The sequence below is a fragment of the Mus caroli genome, unplaced genomic scaffold, assembly GCF_978045245.1.
Source record: "Mus caroli unplaced genomic scaffold, Mus_caroli_1 scaffold_10, whole genome shotgun sequence".
NCBI lineage: Eukaryota > Metazoa > Chordata > Mammalia > Rodentia > Muridae > Mus > Mus caroli.
Window position 1 is genome coordinate 21,575,527 of NW_028227265.1, and position 6,974 is coordinate 21,582,500.

Sequence of the window (6,974 nt, forward strand, 5' to 3'; positions counted from 1 at the left end):
TGCTGCTGAGCATATGAATTAATACTTTCCACCTGTCTCCAATACTAATCTGCTTGAAACAGAGACTTTGCTGCTGCATAGTGGCCTCCATGCTACTATTGCATTCCTATTCTATCTGAGATCTTTTATTGTGCATCCTTTGATGCTATTCTAAAGGGGAGTGGGATACAGTGGGGGAGTCCAATCTCCACTTGTGGGTTTCACTGATGAGAAGGAGTCTATCTCTTTATATCCTCACAAGGCAGAAGCATCAGCCCCTACATGGCCTTTGCTAGTGGGTAAGGAAAAGATAGACATCTATGATACTTAACTAGAGTACAGTAGTTGCTACCTATTATGGTTTGAACAAAGTTATTTCCAACATCATATGATGAAAGTCAACCCTCAGGACGTCAGATTGTCACCTTATTTGAATATAGAATCCAAACAGAGGTGAGCTGAGAAAATGACACAGCCAAAGAGAACCATAACTCAAAAGGACTCATATCGTTACTTATAGGGTACTTATAGGATACAAGATCTGGGTCGACACAGATACATACAGAGGACAGTGTGGTGACCCATAAGTCAAAAGAGGAGAAACACACACACACACCACCACTACAACAACAACAACAACAACAATAGGAATCAATAAATACCATTCATTAGAATTTTTCAACATCGATGGTCCCAATTCCCCAACAAAAAGACACAGAGTAACAGAATAAATGCAAAAGCAGGATTCATCCTTCTGTTCTATCCAAGAAATAGACATCACCTCGGGGTGAAGGGGTGGAAAGAGATATTTCAAGCAAATGAATCCAAGAAGCAAGCTGGCATAGCCATTTTAATGTCTGACAAAATAGAGCAAACCTAAACTAACAGGATAGACGGGGAAGGACACTATTAATAAGCTAAAGAAAGACTCACCAAGGTGGTATTACAATTTTCAACATCCATGCTCCAAACACAGGGCATCAAAGTTCATAAAGAAACACGACTACAGCTTAAATCACATATGAACCCTCACACACTGAGAGTGAGGGACTTCAGTACCCTCACTCTTACCAATAGACAGATCATACAGACAAAATCTAAACAGGGATATACAGGAGCTAACAGACACTATATAGATTTATAGAACAGATTTATAGAACAGATTTATAGAACATTTCACCCCAAAACAAAAGAATATACCTTTGTCTCAGCACCTCATGGAATTTTCTCCAAAACTGATGAAATACTTGGACACAAAATAAGCCTCAACAGATACAAGAAAATTAAAACAATACCCATGCATCCTTACCTGACCATCATGGGTTAAAGCTGGATATTAACAACAACAGAATCAACAGAAAGCTTACAAACTCATGGAAACTGAACAATTCACTACTGAATAAAAAAAAGGGGGGGGAGAATCAAGATGGAAATTAAGATAGAAATTAAAGTCTTTCTAAAATTGAATATAAATGAAAATACAACATATCTAGACTTAGGGGACACAATGAAGGTAGTTATAAGAGACACGTTCTAAGTGCAGGGGGAGGGTAGAGGGAGAAAGAGAGAGAGATCTCACACCAACAACTTATAAGCATACTCAAAAGGCTTACAACAAAAAGAAGAAATCATAACCAAAAACAACAGAAAGCTAGAAATGTACAATACAAAGAATCAATGACACAAAGAATTGGTTCATTGAGAAAATCAATAAGATTGACAAAACCTTATCTAGAGTGCTAAAAAGCAGAGAGAATATCCAAATTAAGAAAATGAGAAGTGGGGCTGGAGAGATGGCTCAGTGGTTAAGAGCACTGACTGCTCTTCCAGAGGTCCTGAGTTCAATTCCCAGCAATCACATGGTGGCTCACAACCATCTGTAATGAGATATGATGCCCTCTTCTGGTGTGTCTGAAGACAGCTACAGTGTAGTTATATATAATAAATAAATAAATCTTTAAAAAAGAAAATGAGAAGAAAAAGTGGAGCATAGCAGCAAACACCAAGGAGAGACAGGAAACCATAAGGGTGTATTTTAAAACTTACACTTCACCCAATTAGGAAAATCTAAAAGAAAAGGACAATTTTCTCAATACATAGCACTTACCAACGTTAAATAAAGATCAGATAGGCAATTAAACAGACCCATAACCCCTAGTAAAATAGAAGCAGTAATTAAAAGTCTCCTAACAAAAACAAAACAACAAAGAAACAGGTCCAGATGATTTTAGTACAGAATTATACCAGCCATTCAAAGAAGAGTTAATGCCAATACCCCTCAAATTATTGCACAAAATAGAAGCAAAAGAAAAATTGCCAAATTCATTTTATGGGGTCATGGCTACCCTGATACCCAAACCACATTCATGTTAGTCCTTGAAATCTTAGCTAGAGCAATAAGACAACTGAAGGAGATCAAGGGGATACAGATTAGAAAGGAAGAAGTCAAAGCATCTTTATTTGATGATATGAAAGTATACTTAGGTGACCCTAAGAGTTTCACTGAGTAACTCCAACAGCTGCTAAACACTTTCAGCAAAGTAGCTGGGTACAAAATTAACTCACAAAGATAAGTAGCCCTTCTATATACAAATGACAAATGGACTGAGAAAGCAATCAGGGAAATAACACCTTTCACAATAGCCTCAAATATACGAAACATCTTAGAGTAACTCCGACCAAGCTAGAGAAAGACTTGTGTAATTAAAAACTAAGGCACTGAAGAAGATATCAGAAGATGAACGGTATGTTGCTCAGTGGAACCAAAATGAAGTCTCGGAGCCTTGCACTCATTGGTCCAGGAAAAGTCTTTCTGAACAGAACACTATTGGCACGGGCACTAAAGTCAATAAGTAATAAATGGGACTTCCTGAAACTGAAATGCTTCACACAGCAGAGGACACTGTCCTACCTCCTAAAACGGAAAAACTTCTCATGGCAGAGGACACTGTCCTTTTTGAGCAACACAACAGCCTACAGAATGGGAAAAGAATTTTTAACAACAATATATCTGATAGAGGGCTTGTGTCCAAATTATATAAAGAACTCAAAAAACTAGATTATCAAGAAAACAACTCAGTTAAACATGGGGTGCAGGTCTAAACAGAATTCTCAAAAGAGGAAACTTAAATGGCCCAGAAACACTTAAAGAGATGTTCAACATTCTCAGTCATCAGGGAAATGAAAATCAAAACTACTTTGAGATTTCATCTGACACCTGTCAGAATGGCTAAGATCAATAACACAAGTGACAGCTCATGTTGGTGAGGGTGTGGAATAAGGGAAACCCTTCTCTATCGCTGGTGGGAGTGAACATGTGCACACCCACTATTGAAATCAGCGTGGCTGTTTCTCAGGAAGATGGGAGTCTTTCAACCTTGAGATCCAGCTATACACTTTCAGACATATACCCAAAGGATGCGTCATCCTATCACAGAGATGCTGTCCAATCATGACCATTGCTGCTCTATTCATAATAGCCAAATACATTAGCAACCTAGGTGTTCCTCAACAGAAGAATGGATAAAGAAATTGGGGAACTTTTATACAATGGAGTATTAGCCATTAAAAAGAAGAAATCATAAAATTCTCAGGTAAATAAGTAGAACTAGAGAAAATTATCCTGAGTGAGGTAAGCCAGACCCAGAAAGACACTTATATATAGATATCAGCTGTTCCGTCAATAATAACCAAGCTACAATTCACAGGACCAAGGTTAGGTATTGAGTAAGGGACTGGGGAAGAGAGGTGAGACAGATAGATTAATTACCTGCACAGCATTCTCCTGTTCATCTAATCGTATCATAAAAATGTCACAGATTTATAGGGCACTGTTAGCTGGGCTCCACGCTACTTCTCTCTTGATCTCACTGGAGGTCAGAGACCATGAGGTAGGCAGGAATGGTCATACATCCTGCTATAATGCTCAGAGCATCTCATTCCGGCTTAGCCGCAGAGTCTCCACCTGTCTGTTGTACATAGTGGGCTTCCTGATGACATCTGATTAGAAAAATTGAGAGGAAAGCAACATCACACCTTCAGGGCCTGCTGGAGGGTAGAATGCTTCACCTAAGGGGACTCCTTCCTGGGGTGGAAGCACCCAGAGTTTATGCTTGGCCAGCGTATTTTAGAAGTGATGTCTACTCTAGACTCTCCTAGTGTTCTCAGACAAGAGACTCAAAAAAAATATTTAACCCATTCAAGCAGTATTATTGAGCATATACTCTATGGCTTTGTACAATAGATCAAAGCAGGGTGTGTGTGTGTGTGTGTGTGTGTGTGTGTGTGTGTGTGAAACTGAAAGCAGATGGAGCCGAACCGCTTGCCCCAAGGCATGTAGCACCCATGTGGACTAGAATTGAACACTGTATTGTCATGTATGGAGGGAAATATAGTCTGCAGCAAGGGTGAATGAAAGTGAGACAAGGAACATGGACACCACCCCCCACCCTCCATATCACGGCTCAGCTTTACAACATCCAACAGCTGCCTTGGTTCCTGCTGACAAAGGCTGGAATTTCTCTCCGCCTAGTTAGGGTAAGTGAGAAAAGGGGTTGGGGAGGAACCTGACAGAAGAGAACAAAATTTAAGAACGGCCTCTTCCGCACTACTGTTCTCTGACGCCACCCTCGCCAGTGCTCAAAACTTCCAGCAATTAGAATTATAGACACAGAAAGGCTTTCCCGTGGATTACAAGGGAAGATGGAAAACAAGAATTATGAGTTGAACTTCGTTCTGATTAGACGTAGACATGAACGAAAAACAAGTGAAGAGAAGATTAAAGATCCTATTAACACTTCCCACTTCTTTCATTAACCAGTATAATGTGGTTAGTGTGTGCCATTTGTGTGTGTGCAAATGCGCGTGCACGTGAGTGTGCGTGCGTGTGTGTGTGTGTGTGTGTGTGTGTGTTAGTATCAAACTTAAATTTTAAAAGCAGTTTCTCCATTAAGAGTCCATTCTTGGAACTGGAGAAATGACTCAAAAGTTCACGGCGCTTGCTGCCCTTGGAAAGGACCAGAGCTGGGTTCCCAGCATCCACATGGCGGCTTACAGCCTTCCTGTAATTCTGCTTCGAGGGGACCCCATGCCTTCTTCTTGTCTCCACCAGCAGATCACTGTCTTATTTGCCATTTCACAGGGGTCTGGAGGTTCTAGGCCGTGTACTGTGGAAATAAAATGATTTAAGAGTTGTGAGCACAGTCCAGAAAAGCACTAATAATCTTTCCTTTAGGAGCAGGAGACAACGGCGTGTACATTCCTAACAAAATCAGAGATGCAATGTGTAAAGTCAAGATAAACTTTGAACCCTCAACATGGCTCAGCCTGATGACCTGAGAGTGAAATTAATCCCTGAAGCCCACATGGTGGGCAGAGAGCACAGATTCTCACAGGTTGTCCTCCCACCTCTATTTGGGCAGTTTAGCAACACACGCATGCGCACAAGGTCACTGCTGCCACCGCAGCGGGCCTCTGCCACTGCCGGCGCCACCACCACCACACAAATAACAAAATAAATAAATGCAAAAATTTTTAAGATAAACTTTATAGATCCTTTACAGTTGCAACCATTAGTTTTTACAAGTAATGCTTTCAAAGAAACTACATGATTGCTCTTTTAGCATTACGGCTACTCAAAAGCCCCGAGGGAAACCTTAATTCACAACAACTATAGTCTGAATGGGCATGTTTCTGAGGCTTATTGATCTCATAAGTCAGTGGGAGAGTCTCTGTAGACTCGGGACCACAGATTCTACCAAAAACCTTTATCTGGGTCCAAAGCAAGAGGCAGCAAAGAGGGGAGGTGTGAGCATGGATACAACTCCAGCTGAACCATCCCTATTATTACACAGAGACTAAGACAAGCAAGGGAAGGTGAGACTTTAGCACCAAAGTACAAGCCTCTGAATAAAGGCCAGCTAGACATCTCAGAGGGGAACAGCACCTGCTATGCAAGCATGGAGACCTGAGTTTGATCCATAGAACCAGGTAAAAGTAGATACATATGCACACATACATACATACATACATACACACACATACACACACATACACACACACATACATCACATACATATAACATACACACATATACATATATACAAACTTATATACATACACACATATATATGCTTATGTATACATACACACATACACACACATACAGACACACACACATACACACATATTATACACATAGAAACTTACACACACATATATACACACATACATACACACACATATACACACATACATACACACACATATACACACATACATACACACATGTACATATGCACACACATATACACATGCACATACATACACACTAACAATAGCAATAATAATAGCATAGTTGTAATAATAAAAATGCAATAGGAAAATATAAGGAGTTGGCAGGTATATTTGAAAGAAAAACAGAAGTCTCAACATTAAAATATGGCTATTTAAATAATAGACGTAATTGTTAGTTAAATAGACAAGTCATCATGGTTGAAGAGAGAATTCATGAAATGGAAAGTGCATTTGAAAAATTCCAAGGATATAAAGCTGAGGAGTTATAGAAGGTAAAGTGAGTATCAAGATGCCAAGAGAGGAACGGAGACATGACTCAATGGTTGAAAATATTTGCTGTTCTTACAGAAGACCTGAGTTCAATCCCCAACACCCAGATACACATATATACCCATAATTGAGAATAAAATTGTGGGGAGGGTATATAGCATTTGAAATATAAATGAAGAAAATATCTAATAAAAATTTGAAAAAAAAGAATAAAATTGTGATGATAATGATGAAGTGATGAAGTGATGAAGATGTCAACTTTGAGGTATTAAAAACAAATACCAGAACTAAACAAGTGCAGAACTAAACCACTAAATAATAACAATGTGCAACCCTGTGTCTGTACTATAGAAGTCTCCCAACACTGATTTGTTGGAGAGAATAGGGAATTATTTTTTAAGAACAAGGATGATTTAACTACAAAAATATAA